This window comes from Bos mutus, chromosome 4 (genome assembly GCF_027580195.1).
Source record: "Bos mutus isolate GX-2022 chromosome 4, NWIPB_WYAK_1.1, whole genome shotgun sequence".
Classification (NCBI taxonomy): Eukaryota; Metazoa; Chordata; class Mammalia; order Artiodactyla; family Bovidae; genus Bos; species Bos mutus.
The window spans coordinates 89,609,563-89,630,221 of NC_091620.1; the positions used below are offsets into that span (position 1 = coordinate 89,609,563).

The window sequence follows — 20,659 nt, forward strand, 5'->3', positions numbered from 1 at the left end:
CAACTCTCACATCCATACATGACCACAGGAAAAACCATAGCCTTGACTAGACGGACCTTTGTTGGCAAGTATGTCTCTGCTTTTGAATATGCTATCTAGGTTGGTCATAACTTTCCTTCCAAGGAGTAAGCGTCTTTTAATATCATGGCCTCAGTCACCATCTGCAGTGATTTTGAAGCCCAAAAAAATAAAGTCTGACACTGTTTCCACTGTTTCCCCATCTATCTCCCATGAAGTGATGGGACCAGATGCCATGATCTTCGTTTTCTGAATCCTGAGCTTTAAGCCAACTTTTTCACTCTCCTCTTTCACTCTCATCAACAGGCTTTTGAGTTCCTCTTCACTTTCTGCCATAAGGGTGGTGACATCTGCATATCTGAGGTTATTGATATTTCTCCTGGCAATCTTGATTCCAGCTTGTGTTTCTTCCAGCCCAGCGTTTCTCATGATGTACTCTGCATATAAGTTAAATAAGCAGGGTGACAATATACAGCCTTGACGTACTCCTTTTCCTATTTGGAACCAGTCTATTGTTCCATGTCCAGTTCTAACTGTTGCTTCCTGACCTGCATATAGGTTTCTCTGGAGGCAGGTCAGGTTGTCTGGTATTCCTATCTCTTTCAGAATTTTCCACAGTTGATTGTGATCCACACAGTCAAAGGCTTTGGTATAGTCAATAAAGCAGAAACAAATGTTTTTCTGGAACTCTCTTGCTTTTTCCATGATCCAGTGGATGTTGGCAATTTGATCTCTGGTTCCTCTGCCATTTCTAAAACCAGCTTGAACATCTGGAAGTTCATGGTTCACATATTGCTGAAGCCTGGCTTGGAGAATTTTGAACACTACTTTACTAGCATGTGAGATGACTGCAATTGTGTGGTAGTTTGAGCATTCTTTGGCATTGCCTTTCTTTGGGATTGGAATGAAAACTGACCTTTTCCAGTCCTGTGGCCACTGCTGAGTTTTCCAAATTTGCTGGCATATTGAGTGCAGCACTTTCACAGCATCATCTTTCAGGATCTGAAATAGCTCAACTGGAATTCCATCACCTCCACTAGCTTTGTTCGTAGTGATGGTTTCTAAGGCCCACTTGACTTCACATTCCAGGATGTCTGGCTCTAGGTGAGTGATCACACCATCATGATTATCTGGGTTGTGAAGATCTTTTTTATACAGTTCTCTGTGTATTCCTGCCACCTCTTCTTAATATCTTCTGCTTCTGTTAGGTCCATACCATTTCTGTCCTTTATTGAGCCCATCTTTGCATGAAATGTTCCCTTGGTATCTCTAATTTTCTTGAAGGCATCTCTAGTCTTTCCCATTCTGTTGTTTTCCTCTATTTCTTTGCATTGATCGCTGAGGAAGGCTTTCTTCTCCTTGCTATTCTTTGGAACTCTGCATTCAGATGCTTATATCTTTCCTTTTCTCCTTTGCTTTTCACTTCTCTTCTTCTCACAGCTATTTGTAAGGCCTCCTCAGACAGCCATTTTGCTTTTTTGCATTTCTTTTCCATGGGGATGGTCTTGATCCCTGTCTCCTGTACAGTGTCACGAAACTCCATCCATAGTTCATCAGGCACTCTACCTATCAGATCTAGTCCCTTAAATCTATTCTCACTTCCACTGTATAATTATAAGGGATTTGATTGAGGTCATACCTGAATGGTCTAGTGGTTTTCCCTACTTTCTTCAATTTACGTCTGAATTTGGTAACAAGGAGTTCATGATCTGAGCCACAGTCAGCTCCTGGTCTTGTTTTTGTTGACTGTATAGAGCTTCTCCATCTTTGGCTGCAAAGAATATAATCAATCTGATTTCGGTGTTGACCATCTGGTGACGTCCATGTGTAGAGTCTTCTCTTGTGTTGTTGGAAGAGAGAGAGCTTCTTCTTGAGATACTACTTAGGATAGCTATCTAAAATTATCAGTGTGGACTCTAAGGTGACACATTGCCTTAATCACTTGATGGGGCCAATTTAATTTCCCAGAAATTTAGTGATACCGGTAGACCTGTATTTATTTAATATGGCATCCAGAACTTTAAACTCTAGCTTTGGAAATTTATAAATTTCTTCTGAAATGAAAATAGGGGAAATCACTGTAACAATGTTCCAGTTAATTGTTCTTTTTTATCAATGCCATCTGAACGTGTAGGTAGTCTCTACCCCAAGTATCATGTTAGGAGGATGTCCATAAGATTTAACTGGGAAAAGATGAGCAACTGTGCTTCTTTTGTAATGAGGTTATCACTAATAATCTCATAAACAAGTACATTATAGCAAAATCCTCATCACACTTAAAAAAATATTTCTTTGTAAGTGTCCCTAGTGACAAGGACCTAACTCACTCTTTCTTTTCTGGAGCAACTTTAAACAAGCATGCAAATTTTGTTTCCCCTAAAATCAAAAAGGAATATGAAATTCACACATTCAAACTATGTTTAGCAAGCCTCTTCTATAACCCAGACAACATGCTAGCAGCTGGGAAATAAAAGTGAAGAAACAAAAACATAGGCCTTGGCCTCATGGAGCTTATCTGAACAATGAACAGGAATTATTTACAAAAATTATCATGGAATGTAAAATTTTCTATAGATACTCAAATGAAGGCTTTCCTTTGAGTAGCCCAGATCTAAACGGAAAGAGAGAGGAGAGTATTCCAGTTGGAAGAAATGTGGAAGACTCTGATGGAAGAAATCTTGGAAAATCTAGAAATTAGAAGAAATCTCCTCCAGAACAGGACTAATCATTAAGAGTAATATTATTAAAGTGGGCAGATAAGAAGGGACACAAGAGAGCATGGAGGGCCTTCCTGGCCAAATGGGGATTTCAGCTTTACACTGAGAGGAAGGGAAAGCTATTTAATTTGAAGGCTGGAACATTGTATTTACATTCTGGAAAAACCATTGTGTTTTCTTTCATTTTTAATAAAAAAGAATTGACTGAAGAGCATCAAACATGGATAAAAAAAAAGAGGCCACTTAAGCTGCTGTTGTATTTGAGGCAAGGGAAGTGGGTTGTTCGGAGGAGAGTCATGACAGTGAAGTGGGAAAGAGGGATATGGGATGAATTATATTTAGGAGATATGCCTGGCAAGGGCTAGTGATGAATTAGATATGGAATGGATGAAGTAGGTGATTTGGGGAGGTTGGCCTTCAAAATTGGACTGCTCATGGTGCCACTTCCTGAGGTGGGAAATACAGGCAAGGAAACCATTTAGGGACAAGTTCATGTTTTTTTGTTTTTTGATTGAATTGCATGGGTAGAAGGACTTCTCTGGTGGATCAGCAGTAAAGAGTCTGCCAGCAAAGCAGAAGACTCGGCTTTGATCCCTGGTTGGGGAAGATACTCTGGAGGAGGGCAGAAAACCACTCCAGTTTTCTTACTTGGAGAATCCCATGGACAGAGGAGCCTGGCAGGGTGTAGTTCATAGAGTCGTACAGGGTCACACATGACTGAAGCGACAAAGCAGCAGCAGGAGCAGCAGCAGCAGCATGAGTAGAAATGAAGAAGAGGGAAGAGCTTGAGAGCTAGTTATCTGGGTTTAGCGCTCAGAGGAGAGTCCTGATATACATTTTATACCATTAATGTATAGCAGATAGTGTAAAGAGTGGCAAAGATGAGATTGCATGGGGAAAGAGATGAACTGCTAGGACAAACAGTAGAGGGGAATGAGTCAGCAAAGACTCATTTGCTTTGAAAAAGAGCAGCTAGAGACAGGAAAAGCATCAAAAGAGTCTCACAGATGCCAAGGGAGAGTAAGTACCAGGAAGGGATCAGTGAACCTCACAGTAGGAATTGTGTCCAACTCATCAGAATTTTCCAGCTCTGTCTACAGGCACATCGTAGATGGCTCTCCTTCCTGGCTTGTGGTGGGTGGGTGTGGCCATGCGTTAGTTCTGGCTAAAGAGTTATAAGCAAACAGAATGTGTGTTGATTCTGGGCATAGTCTATAATTGCCTGTATGAAGTTCACCAGAGGTCTCCCTCTACCAGGATAACAAGCAGTGTCCAAATTAGAGGCTGCTCTGGAGGTCCAAGTTCCTGAGTGATTGAGTTGAACAAAGGCCTCCAGCTAACCCTCAATGGACCTACAGAGAGAGCAAGAAAGAGACGTGTGTTATGGTGAGCCTAAGGGATTGGAGTTGTTTTTTACTTTAGTATCATATAGACCCTTCTAAACGACATGAGTGTTAAAATCTTCTGAAAGATCAAGAAAATTAAAGAGTTGAAAAAATTCCATTGAATTTAGGAAAGTGATCATAAGGGGAGTTTAATGGAAGTAGAAGGCAGAAAGAGTTGAGGCCTGAGAAGATAAGCAAACTGACAGCAAGTTTATATAGAGAGATGGTTGACAACATCAGTGATGAGGAGGAAAGGTTATCATGGGTGCTTGAGAGAGGTGTAAAAGTTTGTTGTTTTTATAAAATGAGAAACATGTGGATAGAAAGAATTCTGATGGGAAATGAGGTAGAATATGAAAGAAAATATAAATGAAAATAAGAGATGATTGATACTGACAGTTTCTTGAAAAGGTAGGAGGGAAATGTCTTGAGAACTGCTAACAGAGGCAAATTTTGACTAAGTAATTCTTGGCTCTTTACAAAAAGAATCACTTATTGGAACAAAATTGAATGAATGAATGACTAGATAAATAAATGTTCTGTAATGAGTAAAGAATAAACAAAGATGAAACCTTTATATTTTCCTCTTTTTTTTTTTTGGTCCCGATGTTATATATCAGAAGAGACAGTTCTTACCTCACCACTTTAGAATGAGACCTGTGTATGTTTAGGACCAGTCCTGAGCAAAACTGTAAGTAATTAACTTTTAATTTAGGCCACTCTTTCATGTTGCAAGAAATACAATGAAGAGGGTGTGTTGAAAGGAGAGAGAATAAAATTAAGAAGCACAGGAAGTCACTATGACACTTAAACAATCAGGAAGAACTCAAATATTGTTTAAGATGTAACTCAGTACACATCCACTAGAATGTAGGGTTTGTGAAAGCATGGATTTATTTTTATTTTCTTCTCTCAGTAGACCTTATCAGTATCACCAGGTCTTAGACTAGTCCACGGTGCATAGTAAGCACTCAGGAAGTATTTGTTGAATGTGAGAATGACTAACAGCTTGCCTTGCCCTTATAAATGTCTAATACTTCCGAACTCTGATTCTGCCACTCCTGCCTTTATCTTACTCTGCTTCTTTCTCTGTTTCTTCTGTCACTACCAATCACCAACACTCCACCCTGCTCCTCTCTTACTCCCACGGTTTCTGTATATTACTCAAGCTTTTGACTAGTTTGTGGTTTCTATTTTCCGTCTTGTCAAGGTATTTATCTTAGTTTTGTAATACTCCAGAGACTGTAACTCTATTTGAAGTTTTTCATTTTCATGCCATAATAAAGATGGTATGATTGTTTAGTTAGTTATTTACTGCTCTCTCTCTCTCATGTATGTGTGTGTATATATATATATATATATATAAGATAGGGCATAGCTCTCATTTCAGAAGACCTCATAAGACCACTATATAAGTCTGTAGCTTTCAAATTTGTCCACATCAAGGAAAATATTTTCCATTTGACCCAACACTTGCACAAACACATTGTTAACACACACACATACACATGGAAATAATACTTCATGAAACAACTGATCCTTTTTCGTTCAATATACTCTGTTACATTGTAGTTTAGTCTAGTATATTTTATTTTATTCATTCCATTCCATTAATTCTGTTCTGTTCCATCTCCATTTATTCTATTTCACTTAAAAATGTTATGAATTGATTCATGGCCCACAAACAGGTCAAACATACAGTATGAAAAATCTTAGTCTAAGTTGCATATGGCCAACTTTGGTTTAGATATCAGTTTTTAACCTGGTCATCTGGGATCAACCATTTGTGGTTAGCCAGGGCAGCCAGTGGAGTCATATGTTGCAAGCAATGAAAGATTATATCTTTGGCTAGGTTCTTTCATGAGAAGGAAGAAGTTCAGTTTAGTTCAATCACTCAGTCATGTCAGACTCTTTGCGACCCCATGAACCGTAACATGCCAGGCCTCCCTGTCCATTACCACCTCCCAGAGTTCACCCAAACTCATGTCCATTGAGTTGGTGATGCCATCCAACCATCTCATCCTCCGTGGTCCCCTTCTCTTCCTGCCCTCAATCTTTCCCAGCATCAGGGTCTATTCAAATGAGTCAGCTCTTCTCATCAGGTGGCCAAGTACTGGAGTTTCAGCTTCAACCTAAGTCCTTCCAGTGAACACCCAGGACTGATCTCCTTTAGGATGGACTGGTTGGACCTCCTTGCAGTCCAAGGGACTCTCAAGAGTCTTCTCCAACACCACAGTTCAAAAGCATCAATCTTCGGTGCTCAGCTTTCTTCACAGTCCAACTCTCACATCCATACATGACCAATGGAAAAACCACAGCCTTGACTAGACGGACCTTTGTTGAAAAAGTAATGTCGGAATAAGTGTCTTTTAATTTAATGGCTGCAATCACCATCTGCAGTGATTTTGCAGTGATTTTGGAGCCCCTCAAAATAAAGCCAGCCACTGTTTCCACTGTTTCCCCATCTATTTGCCATGAAGTGATGGGACCGGATGCCATGATCTTCATTTTCTAAGTGTTGAGCTTTTAGCCAACTTTTTCACTCTCCTCTTTCACTTTCATCAAGAAGCTCTTTAGTTCTTCTTCACTTTCTGCCATAAGGGTGGTATCATCTGCATATCTGAGATTATTGATATTCCCCCCAGCAATCTTGATTCCAGCTTGTGCTTCTTCCAGCCCAGTTTTTCTCATGATGTATTTTGCAGAAGAGGTATTCCCTTTTTTTTTTTTTTTTTATGTGGATGTGAGAAGTACTTAATATGGTCTCTATGATAGAGACCATCTCCCATTCTAGTGCAGCCCTATCCTTTCCTCACTCTGCCCATTTCTTAAACTAACCCCTACTAAAATGTTGGTTGATAGAGTCTTGCAATGAGAACCCCTCTTAAGATGCATTTTAATTTTAGTATGGTCGTATTTAGTTAATGTAATTTAATCACTCTTGAGAGCACACCATTTTAAAAACAGAATCCTGGGTCACTCGTTATGAAATAAAGGGTGACAGTGCAGAAGCAGGTGATATTTCGGGGAACCAGGGCTTTTTGTCAATGCTGCGGAATTTCCTGAGATGTTAACATGAAGCAACATGCAGAATAATGGCCTCTTCAAGATGTTCACACCCTAATCCCTGGAATCTGTGAATATGTTACCTGACATGGTAAAGAGGGCTTTGCAAATGTGGTTAAGGGCCTTTTCACTGAGATATGGGTAGGTTAACCTGTGGGTGGTGGAGGGAGGGAGTTAGGGGCAAGATGTGATGACAGGATCAGAAAGATGTGACTTCAGAGGATTCCATCTATTATTGCTGACCTTCAAGATAAGGAAGGGATCTGAGCTAAGGAAGGGGATGGCCTCTAAAGTTGAAAAATGCAAGAAAATGGACTCTGCCCAGAGCATCCCAAAAGGCATGTGCTTCTGCTAACACCTTGATTTTAGCCCAGTGCGACCCATGTCAGCCTCCTGACTTTCAGAACTGTATAATAATAAATTTTTGTTGTTTAAACCACTATATTTGTGGGTACATTGTTACAGCAGCAATGGAAAACAAATACATTCAGAATGAATTTGCCAGCACCAGGAGAATGTGTAGAAATAAAAGCAGAACCTCATCTAGATTCTGACATCCCAAACATGTTGTTTAAGGGTAGTGGATAGGTGACATAAGGCACTCCTTTTCTTCTATGCAAGAGAACATTGAGCTTTCAGACTTTGTAAGAAACCGGTCTCTATGAAGTTTCTTCTCTTAATCCCCAAGGTAGAGAATAGAACTTGCTGTGCTTGAAAACTTGTCAAGAATATGCGAACTAAGAGACAGGATATGAAATATACTGCTACTTTCTTTAGAGATTCAAATTGACAGAAAAATTACTTCTGAAAAATCCCAGTAATTGTGCCCACAGCACATAGCAGTATGTGAATGGAAGTGAAAGAAGAAAGAAAGTGAAATTGCTCAGTTGTGTCAGACTCTTTGAGACGCCATGGACTGTAGCCTATCAGGGTTCTCCATCCACGGAATTTTCCAGGCAAGAGTACTGGAGTGGGTTGCCATTTCCTTCTCCAGTGTTAACATTAAAAAATGTTTTGTGTCTTCTTGTGCAAAAGTGTTTAAATATTCAAGAAACACACACACACATACAGACATGTGTACATGCTCATTTGCATCTACTCTTTGTCACCCCGTGGACCGTAGCCCACCAGGCTCCTCTGTCCATGGAATTCTCCAGGCAAGAATACTGGAGTGGGTTGCCATTTCCTTCTCCAGGGAATCTTCCTGACTCAGGGATCGAACTCATGTCTCCTGCATTGGCAGATGGATTCTTTACCACTGTGCCACCTGGGAACCCCATATATAGATATAGGTATATAGATAGATATAGATAGCAAAACGTGTTATGTAAACTATATTAGCAGATGAATTAGGAATATTTGCCATTCCCTTTTTTCTTGACTTACAGATTGTGAACTTTATGGAGTACAATTAAAAGTTGATATTTTTTTCTCAAATAACTTGCAATATGGTATATCAGGGACTCAGAATAAACTCTTATTTCCCCTGAAAGTGAGTGAGGTAATCTGTATGCTTGTACACACACATACACACACACACATACACATAAAGACATCTGTTAATGGAGTGCAAAAAAATCACTATTTTAATCAAGGGACACAAAATTCAACACTTTTCTAGGACTTAATGACAAATATATACTTTGGAAAATTTCTGGAAAATCAAAAGTTCCAGGGAAATTGATGTAAAGACAGCTGAAGGTTTTTCCAGAGTGATCTTGGTATGACAATGGCAGTTATACCAATAAAAATACAGAGGAGTCAACAAATGGACTATTATTTAGGTTACTGTTACGAGGCAAGTAATCCATAGACGTTCCAGCAAAAACTTCACAGGGGATTCTCTGTTGTTGATTAGTAGAAAAAGGACAGCATGGAAACATCTTTTGATCATGTGAAGAGTTGGCATATATTCCATTATGTGCTATCCTGAAAGCAACAAGTGAAAGAAAACAGCAGTGAATTTCTAAACTACAGCTTGGCAGGGGTCAATTTATGAATGATTCATCTTATGCTTGAGTAAAGAGCCAGAAAGATGTAATGAAGGAAACTATGAAATTGTAAGCACAACTTGGCTCACTTTCTTAATCTAGAGAAATTAGGATTGATGTGACCTAAATTAACTTTGGCCCTAACATTTAAGGGCTTCCCTGGTGGCTCAATCGGTAGAGTCTGCCTGCAATGCAGGAGAACTGTGTTTGATCCCTGAGTTGGGAAGATCCCCTGGAGAAGGAAATGGCAACCCAATCCAGTATTCTTGCCTGGAGAATTCCAGGACAGAGGAGTCTGGTGGGCTACAGTCAATGGGGTCACAAAGAGTCAGACATGACTGGCTGACTGACCTACTTAACATTTTTCTATGATTTGAGATACTCACTGAAATTAACTGGTAAATGGCACAGTATTAACTGTTTTGGGAAAGTTGTAGTATGATCATGACTCAGGGACAAAGTGATCCAGAAAACAGATGTCATAGGCAGCCCAGTGGTGTAAGAGTCAATGGCATACCGAAACAGGACAGAGAAAAAACTCCAGGGGGATCTTTCTTATAAGCTTGCAAAAGTGGCCTTTCCCTTTCCAAGACAGCCTCATATGGGGAAGAATCTGATCATGTTGGGTGGGGGGAGTGGGGAGGCATATGGCTTTTGCCTATCGTTCTTTCTAGTATATTTGTTCCAAACATAGGGATGAAACATGAGTGATATTTAATATAGGTCATTAAAGGATACCAAGAAAATCCCCTTTTAATTATTAAGTAACACCGTGGACATATTCAAACCACTTTTTGTGTTTGATTTCCCCCTATGGGTGCCAGGCGTCCCTAGCTCTGCTTCCTACGAGGTACAGAGAGGCAGTAAGGTCTAAATTCTCTATCAGATGTGGTATTAGGAGAAAAAAGCTACCTCTGCATTAATGAGCAATCGACAGTTTCCATGTGGTCAGAAAATTTTTAAGTTTAAAAAACTTTAAGCAAGCCTTCCTCATTTTACAGATCAGTTCAGTTAGGTCAACGAATATCTACTATTTCCAGATACTGTGGAGCTTTTGGATATTTAGGGATTGAATAAGACCCAGTCATGATCAGATAGAGTCTTAATAAAGTTGGGTGGGCAGAGGTAATATCTGTTATGGTGAGGTAAGAACTACATTAAATGTATGTATCGGTCAATGTTCTTAGTTCCAAACAATAGAAATTTAATTTGGCTGATGGAAATTGAAGAAGGATGCATCAAATTCTAGTCCCACAATTGCTGAAGGCTAGAGAATCAGGCACATGGCTTGTGAGGACAAAGCAACAGCCACAGTTATGTTATTGAATAAGTTAGTTTTTTTCTGCTAAGCCCTAGAGACCAGTTTGCAGAATCATTGCTGAGAGTTCTAGGTTCTACACTCCATGGCTGTGACAGACACATCCAAGACAGAACGTTGTTTGCACAGCTGCCTCTGTTTACCTCAAGACTGGATTCTCCTCTGTCTCTGCTGCTTTGTGTCTCCAGTTCCCAATTCCAGGTGCCAGATAACTGTGTCTGATTAGCCACTCTAAGTGCTTTCCCTAATCTACCAGGCTAGCTGGGACAGTGAGTCACTGGCATTTTGGCTTCCATGTTGTTGTCACCATTAAAGTATGGATGGAGTGTAGCAGGTTTTAAACTCACAGTTTAATACATCACTGTCTCTTTTAGCTTAAATAATCTTTTGGATAACTCCTTTTTTGCTCTCAGCCTGTCAGTTTCTCCTCCTCCATCTTCAGTTTTCTTTAAGATGGTCCCTAAGTGTATATAGTAAGACAGACATAACATTATGTTATGGGGAAAGAAGGGGATCTGAAGCCATGTCATATTGTCTGGGTCCTGGCTAGTCACCTGCTATAGAGGAGTTTGCTTTGACTCTAGTGCTTGACCAACAGGTCTTTCTGAAGTGTTGTGCAAGCATGACATCCATTATATGATCCTTACCATTTTTCTTGGGTCACAAAGCATAATATAGGCTCTTTGTCCTAACTCTCTAGTATCTGCATGTCCACTTGCTCACTTGGCACCTTCATGTTCCCACAATGAAGAATATGGTGTTATTCCCTGAACAGCTCTCCTAGCTGGGCAAAGAATACAATTGTGTCAGCTGTGTGATTGAACATGGAGGCCCTGCACCTGATATATTTCACTTTTTACTACCTAGGGTGCATGTGTGTCCATGCTCAGTCGCTTCAGTTGTGTCCAACTCTCTGGAACCCCATGGGCTGTGGCATGCCCAGGCTGCTGTGTCCATGGGATTCTCCAGGCAAGAATATTGGAGTGGGTTGCCATGCCCTTCTCTGGGGAATCGTCCCAACCCAGGGGTTGAAACTGTGTCTCCTGCATCTCCTGCATCACGGGCAATTCTTTATCTACTTTATCTACTGTTTCAACTGAAGCCCTCTTAGAGTTCCACTCACACTCTGGCTTTCTTCTTTCCACACCCTGGGCTAGAAAGGCCTGGCTTCCTATACTTTTATACTATCTGTCAGGAAATAACAGATATCCATATTCTACTTAATTTGTAGGTGCAACGAATCTTGTGGCTGCAAGTGATCACGATTTCAGGGTAGAAATGAAAACAACTTGGTTTAACATTAACAAAATATCAATTCAGCCAGACATTTGTGTAAATCAGTACAAGAAACATATAAGGGGTTAAGAATGGGGTAAAGGGGTCAGAAAAGACATTCTTAAGGAAGCAACTCTGAACTGTGTTGGGGATGAACTCCCTGCCCACTTTTAGATAGCTTGTATGCACACAGGCAGAATGAGGGGCTAGAAGTCCTTAAGATATATTAGAGGACAGTTGGGAAGACTCTCCTGACCAGCAGTCACCTTCACTAGCCTGCCTTTGTGTCTGATGATGCACAGATATCTCACTGTGTGTCAGCGGAATCTAGAAGGTTCACTTCCTCCGCAGTGGAAGTCATTCTATAGACTACATAGCAGACTGTGTGAAGACTGGGAGAATTCTATAGAAGTAGACATGTAAGGAACTAACAACTACTGGAACAATTCCCTTCTTGGGTGGGAGAGATCAGTGATTAAGAATTATTTAAAGAAGTCTGAAGGGCACAGTTTTCACTTCAGAGATTAGATTGTAGGGGAAGGGAACCACAAACACTGGAGCTGATCAAAATTGTAGATGGTGGCAGGGCCACGTCTCCAATCAAGATGCAGTTATGGGAATGAGGGCCAGTCTTTGGGAAGCTGTTAACAAGCCAAGTGCACAGCATGGAGCAGAACTGGTGAAACAATTAATTCTGATCCAGTAAAGTGTTCATTTCAGGTACTGACAGGGGTTAAATTGATAGACTTAGTACCATACCATTCTGCAAATAGAGGGCGTGGAAGCTGCACCAGACTAGACCACAGGAGCATTCTGAGATCAGTATTCCTCCTAGGTATTTAAAGGCTTCTTTAAATGCAAATATTTCCTGGGAGAGATAAAGATAGTATTATCCAGACTGGAGTAAATATCTCAGTTATTTCATTCATTGGTTGTTTTATCAGAAATATTTACATGTAAATCATTGAGTTAGTGAGTGGGAATAAAATCAGATCTTACCTTCACATTGGAAGATAAGACCACATATATATACACACACCAATGAAATAAGGTATAAAGCCTGTTATGAGAGGGCTAGATAATATATGAAGTTTGTTAGGAGAGAGAAAATAATTCAGATTAGGACAGACTGGCAAGGGCTTCTTAGAAAAGAATGTTTTGTTTCACTGAGCTTTGAAAGAAAGGAAGGATCTGAACATTTAAAGTTGGGAAAATAGTATTTCAGAGAGAAGAAACAGCATGGAGAACAAAATCTGTAGGGTTTAGGGAAACAGAAAACTGTTTGTTTTGGAAATAATATAAATGACATAAGGGCAAGTTAGGTTCTGGTCAGGAGATTGGGAGATCTGTGGCAAAGGAAATAGAATGACTCAATTTGAATTGTGGAATGACCCAAGGGGAAACTTCAAAAGAGCTCTGAGTGGATCAAGTAGATTTGACCACATGAAACCCATTTCCTTAGTAGGGAGGCAGGGAGAGAGAAAGTGCAGAAAATGGAAAAAAAAAATTATTTTGTCACCATTCTGCCATCTGCTTACTTTAGCTGAATCTTTCCATTAGGTTTTTGGGTTCAGACCAGAACTTGTCTATAACCATTTTATGGTTTGTTTCTAATGAGAAAGGAAAGGCTAGAGACAGATGCTGTATGAATAAAAGGAGAAAATACATTTTTTAGGTTTTGTTTGTTTCTAACACTTTCCCAGTGTCGCAAAGACGTGAAACAATTATTGCACCTTTACTTTTACCCAAGTTTTAAAATTTCTATTTTTCCTTCCAATTTTCTTATTTTTGAGTTTTGAGCAATCAGAGGTAATGTTGGAATGCACAGAAGGAAAACACAAAATCAGGGAATGGAAAGGAAAATGATAGAAAATATCAACAAGTTTCATCTTGTTCACATTTTAAAATCACATTTAAAGTAATCCAGCGCATTTACAAATTGAAGGGTAAAATGTTTCTATTATACCCTTTAGCACCTGTGAGTGACAATCACAATGCTGATGCAGGATTAACTAGAGGCTTTCAGGATTTACCTGGGAAGTTCTCATTCATCTGTTGCACAAGGTAATGAGGCATCTCTGCCCTGAATCACTGAAAGAGAATCTGGTGTGGCAGGTTGCACAGCTGAATGAGGATTTGTTTGCATAAAGTCTTTTTCGTTCCAACAGTGAGGGCACCTTCTTGTTGGCAAACATCAAACCTTTTTTTGGTTTCCTTTTATAGATATAATTTCGTATTTACAAATTGTTCTTAAATATACCCACCCAATACATACATGTTTACTTTTTGCTTTGCTTTTCCACCTTCCCAGAGCAAAGCTGCACCCTCTTCTCCCGGTTTCAGGTGAGAAATTTGAATTGTGGGTATTGTAGTTCTTCTCTCTGTTAGGGTTTCCGGTTGAGCAGCCTGGAGTCATACCACAAGGACTCCTAGTCCCAGGTGGCTCAGTAAGTAATAGTTCAGGCGCCACATACAGAGCAAGGCACGTTTGTAAGGAGTCCTTGGTTTTGGGTAGAAAGACTTCCATTCACTCTACCAAATAATGTTCCTGAACTGAAGAGACTGGGGTTCATTTCTGCAATTGTAAGTGCTGCTTTTAAAAATTAATTCTTTTCACTATTGATATATGGTACAAATAGGAAATTGTGTCATTTCCAGAACAATTGAATAAAGTAAATATTTCTTCCTTCCCAAGGCCTCCTTGGGAAAGAAAAAGAGAAAGTAATTGACACTCTGTGGGTTTGTGGGACATGGTTTAGAATAAATTTTAACACATAAAATAAATACCTGAGACATGGCATAGGATGAAATACCTTATGAAAAGAACAATAAGACATGCTACCTTCAAAGTCAGGTATAAACAACAACAACAATAGAACCCCACTTTGACTGACTTCAAACATGTGGATGGTTGAAATCCTTTGAAACTTTAAAATATTTCAAAAGGCAACAGCTGTGTTGAAAAGACTGTGGATGTTAAAGTCAGATAAAGCTAGATTCAGTGGCCCTACTTCTTAGATGTGTGAACTTTGGCACAATATTTCACCTTGTGGAGCCCCCATTTCCACACTTGTAAGGTGGGTATAAAACCTACTTCACTGGATTAATAGTATAAATGAGTGTTGTGCATTATGCTGAATAGATGCCTAGACAATAGCTACTGGAGGGTGGACTTTCTTCATAATGAAGTTTCAATTCAGCTTCAAAAACAGATTAAAGGGATAATTTATTGTAGGATTCCACTTATATGAGGTATTAAGAGTAGTCAAATTCATGGAAACAGAAAGTAGAATTGTGGTTGCCAGGGGTTAGGGAGAGGGGGAAATAGGAAATATTTAGTAGGTAACGAGTTTCAGTTTTGCAATTTGAAAATGTTCTAAAGATTGATTGCACAATAATGTACATACACTTAACAGTGCCGTGCTCTACACTTACAAATGGTTAAGATGGTAAGTTTTACATCATGTGTTTTTACCACAATTTAAAAAAACCAGATCAAGGAGTGCGTAGTTAGAATTCTGGTGCCTCTTATTTATGAAAATATCTCTGACTCCTTAAAACATGTCTAAATCCATTTTCAGTGGGTCTGATTTTAGGGTTGATATTGGATCACCTGTGTTAATCTCTGGTTTTTACATAATAATAATTAGCAGAGAGGATAATGCAATTTTGCTGTATTCTTAAAGTCATCACTATTTTTGTGGAGATCCTTTTATATCCTCCATAACTTAATTATGTGATTAATTTATAATAGTGAGATTTCATCATTACTGTACAGAATATAGGAATTGTGAAGTCACAGTTTGGTTACAACTTACTTAAAAACTTTAGAAACAGCTTAAATGTTTTATTTATTTTGGTGTTCTCACCTTCCCTGGACCTAATTTATAAACAGATAATTTTATGTGTCTGTCTTAGAGATAATAAAGACTATTAAGACAGGATGGTGTTTAGCTAATACATTTTAAGACAGGATGGTGTTTAACAGATCCTGTCTTAAAATGTATTAGCTAATTTGGAGGACAAAAGGCAATTTGAAATGAAATTGATTTTAAATTTAATAACATACAATGAAAGTATGTCATTGTTAAATATTTGGAAAATCTCTTGAAAGACTACACCAATGCCTAGCTGTCTATTAAAGCTATGTGTCTTCTATGGTATTTGGTGATAACTGAGAAGGCAATGGCAACCCACTCCAGTACTCTTGCCTGAAAAATCCCATGGGTGGAGGAACCTGGTAGGCTGCAGTCCATGGGGTCTCGAAGAGTCAGACACGACTGAGCGACTTCACTTTCACTTTTCACTTTTCACTTTCATGCATTAGAGAAGGAAATGGCAACCCACTCCAGTGTTCTTGCCTGGAGAATCCCAGGGACGGGGGAGCCTGGTGGGCTGCCGTCTATGGGGTCGCACAGAGTCGGACACGACTGAAGCGACTTAGCAGCAGCAGAAGGTGATAGTAACTGGTATTTGTGACAAGTGTGTAAAGTTTTGCATGGGATATATCATTTAAATGTAAACTCTCTCAGGAACTATGTCAGGAAGTCCAGGGTAGGATTAAAGTGAAAACAAAGGAGAAGGAAAGCTGCAGAATCAGTTGATAAATATAGTATACTATCCAAAAGGGCATTACTTTTGCTGTTGAATGTCATTTATAGTCTACTCTCTCTAGGACATGCCATTTATTCACTTAACAATTACTTCTAACAGTCCTACAATGTCCTCCCACTGGGCTGGGCTTTGGGGTTAGAGTGACTGAGGCATAGCCCTTGAGGGGATCCTATTCTACTAGAGGAGGTATGTACTTATAAATAGCTAAAGGCAGAAAGTGCTAATTCATGTCACTCAAGTCATTCCTGGCCTCACTGTTGGTTCATTCCTACTGTTTAGAGTATATGGTGCTCAGGATCATGAGATTAAAGAAGTTTCCATAAGTCTTTGCTTGAACTGTAATAATTAGAGGACAGAAAAAAATAAATTCGAAAACTTGAATGTGAGTGGGTCAAAAACAAAGTGGAATGACTTCCCTGAACATGGAAGAAATACATACCCAGAATCTCAGAGGAAGGGGAGTTCATAGTGTCTGGAATAAATAACAGGTGCTGGGAATGAAAATGGAAGAGGGGGATGGGAATTCAATAGCAAAACAACAATAATAATAATTTATAATAATAATAAATGATAACAGTCAAAATGCTTTTGAGTTTTTAAGCTTGGGCCTGAGAGAATAACAGTAATACTGAAGCAAAAGAGAGGGGAGCTAGTTCTTTTGGGGGAAATGTGCTTCAGGCAATTTGAAATCGGAGCTAAGCTGACCTTTCAGTGGAAAGGGAAACTGCATTGTTAATCCTGTGGAATTGGAATTCTGGAGAGCCATCAGAACTGGCAAGAGAAATAGAGACAGCAAGCAAGCACCTCTTTCAGTAAGATGAAGCAGTTCTGTTCTTCCTCATGCCTCACTCATAGAGGCTTGCTGAAGAAAGAGAATCTCCAGGTATCTAGGGATGGAGAGGGGAAAGAAGACTAGATTGACTGCTTCCACAGCTTTATTTTGTCTCAGAGTTTCTCTCTTGATTACTATAGTCACTACTTGCTCAGTGATGACGCTTCTTTGTAAGAGCCTTCCTGGGAAAAAACAGAAACATCATCTCTAGCCAGGAGACTGACCACTGGGTTTAATTTCCAGGAATGGTAGAGGGGAGTTTTTGTCTTCTGTTTCCATTGGGAAGAGCACTTAATTTGGAAGTTTTCCTAAAAAATACAATACATAGTAGATTTCCATTTAAAGATAGACAGATATCATAAAGCCTTGCACACTCACCTTCCAGTCTAGCAAAAAAAAAAAAAAATTTAGAAATTAAAAAAAATCAAGTGCTCTACCTGGTTCTGTTTCTCCCTTTGCTACTTCAGCAGTTACTGCTTTTCAGTCTTTGTAGATTTTCTCTCTGTTGTATGCTTTTATTCTTTTGTCTACCTTTATTTTTATATTTTACTATTTCTACTGCCATTGAACATATCCATAAATATTATATAAGCTTGTTTTAAAGTTGAAAGATTTTATAAAAACCCTAGTGTATACAGTGTTCAACTGCAACTTGCTCTGTTCTTTTAACCTCGTACTTTTGAGGATAATCCATATTGATTTTTGTAGTACAACTTATTAGTTTTCATAGCAGCATGGTATTTTGCTATCATAAGTAGAATTATAAATAATCTTATACATGCCAGTTGTATACAAATGTAAGATTTATTTTAGTGAATATTTCATAGATTTGCTGAACCATAGTCATGTATATCTTCAAATTTATGAGATACTGATGAATTGCCTTCTAAAATATTTATCCCATATTTTGTTCATACACAGTGAAGGAGAATTCCTGTTTCTCCCTAATCTCAAGACACTTATTTATCTTAAATGCTCTAAATAAATTATCTCTCCAGATGTAACTGAAAACCAGATACTTTTGGCATCTTGGAGACTCAGATATGTTTGTAGCATTGTAATCTCTAAAATATAGTGCAAAATTTGATCTTAAATCAACTTCCTTGTTTCTCAACCTATGGTGTGAGAGAGCAACTGAATTTTCTATTTAGTAGACATTGTTGTTGCTCAATCACTAAGTCATGCCCGACTCTCTGTTATTCCGTGCACAGTGGGCTTCCATGGCCTTCACTATCTCCCACAATTTGCTCAAATTCATGTCCATTGAATCAGTGATGCTATCTAACCATCTTTTCCTCTGCCACCCCCTTTTCCTTGTGCCTTCAATCTTTACCAGCATCAGGGTCTTTTCCAGTGAGTCAGTTCTTTGAAACAGGTTGGCAAAGTATTGAAGTTTGAGCTTCAGCATCAGTCCTTCCAAAGAATATTCAGGGTTGAGTTCCTTTAGGATTGACTGGTTTGATCTCCTTGCTGTCCAAGGGACTCTCAAGAGTCTTCTCCAGCACCACAGTTTGAAAGCATCAATTCTTTGGTGCTCAGCCTTTTTTATGGTCCAACTCTCACATCCGTATATGACTACTGGACCTTTGTTGGTCAAGTGATATATCTGCTTTTTAATATTCTGTCTAGGTTTGTCATAACTTTCCTTCCAAGGAGCAAGTCTTAATTTCATGGCTGCAGTCACTGTTCACAGTGATTTTCAAGCCCAAGAAAATTAAATCTGCCACTATTTCCACTTTTTCCCCAACTATTTGCAATGAAGATAGGACCAGATGCCATCATCTTCATTTTTTGAATGTTGAGTTTTAAGCCAGCCTTTTCACTTTTGTATTAATAATAATAATGATACCATGTACCAAATACTGTCTTAAGTCCTTTAAGCGAAATATATGACTTAATTAATTTGAGGGTTAAGATAATGATGTTCTGCCATTTTAGAGATAAAGAAACTGATTCACAGAAATACCATGTCAATAGTAAGAGGTGGTGAAATTTGTATCTACTCAGACTATTCCAGCTAAGACAAGTGATAAAAGGTAGGTGGGAGCAGACTGGAAAAAGAGACATCAAAGTAGCATAGTCCTAAACTTCCAAAAGTTTAAAATCTAGCCACTATTTAATAAGATAAAAAGAGCATAATGAAGTGATGAGAAGTGTCAAATAAGTCTATATTTGTATGGAGAAAATTTAATTTTGCCTAGGAAACCTGGAAATGATTTTCATAAATGATCAAACTTTACTGAGCCTTGGAAATTAGAGAAAGGAAGTTAAAGAGGCAAAAACAAAGGGAGTAGCTACTTATAAAATATAAGGAAATAGAAAGTACAAAATATATTTGGTAAAATTAATTTATCCAGCCATTGACTCAACAAATAATTTCTGAACATCTGTTGTGTGTGAGGCACTGACCTAAACTGTGGGACACAGCAGTGAACAAAAAAGACCCCATCTCTCTCCATAGGTAAGTGTGGTTGGTGATGTAGTATTCGGGGAATTGGGGGCAAAAGATGAAGGAAATAAGATTGGAAAGATAGATTGCTTATAATTATGAAGCATTTTCAAATATCAGCCTAAGAATTGTGCACTTTATTCTGAAGGCAGTGAGGAATCAGTGTGAGTCACTGTGGGGTGAGTGGCATTATTCAATTATTTATTCAGTAAACATTAATTCAGCGGGCTTCCCAGGTGGCTCTAGTGGTAAAACCCCGCCTGCCAATGCAGGAGACACAAAGGACAGGGTTCAATCCCTGGGTCAGGAAGATCCCCTGGAGGAGGGCATGGCAACCACTCCAGTATTTTTGCCTGAAGAATCCCATGGACAGAGGAGCCTGGCAGGTGACATAGCATCATACAGAGTTGGACATGACTGAAGCGACTGAGCACACAAACATTAATTCAACCTGAGCTTTACTTAGTCCTGGGGATACGAAGATTGAGGGAGTGATAAGCATGTGTATACAGTTGATAATGCTATGTAAGAAATAAGGTGGGAGTTGCAAAGCATAGGAAAGCCTAACAGAGGCTGGAGTGTGTGGTGAGAAGAGGGGGACCATGGTAGGAGATCCTAGAAAGTAGCCAGTTTTGACCTAATGAAAATTTATCAGAGTAAAACTTTAGGTGTATTTCTCTTCCAATTTTTTAATGTTCAAAAGAAAATAAATTTTATTAACTGACATATCATTTCATATATCAAACTTTTTAATTTTCTGAAACTTTCTCCTCAATACCTATACAGAAATATAATTCTCAATCCTCAAACTAGAGTGCTAGGAGAAACCTTTTTATCCTTTGCTATTTGAAAAATAGCAAGTCTTAAGCAAAGTAAACAACCTCTGCTTACTAAACCATTCTCTTTTTGGATGGTTTTAATAAACTGAATATTCAATAAAAACATTACTTGTTTTTGAATATCAATAATTGAACATTGTTTTCTAGTTGTAAAG

The 20,659-nt window shown here is 38.8% G+C and overlaps 1 protein-coding gene across 3 annotated transcripts in view; it reads left to right on the forward strand.

Annotated features, from left to right (window-relative positions):
- The first annotated feature begins 14,217 nt into the window (after positions 1-14,217).
- Positions 14,218-20,659, forward strand: part of MACC1 (MET transcriptional regulator MACC1) — a 100,214-nt gene continuing 93,772 nt past the window's right edge. The window contains exon 1 of one of the 3 annotated variants that reach the window (XM_070369756.1): positions 14,218-14,353. The gene's annotated coding sequence lies outside the window, so the exon portion shown is untranslated. The remainder of the gene's footprint in view (positions 14,354-20,659) is intronic. The other 2 variants (XM_070369755.1, XM_070369754.1) reach the window with 2 other exon arrangements.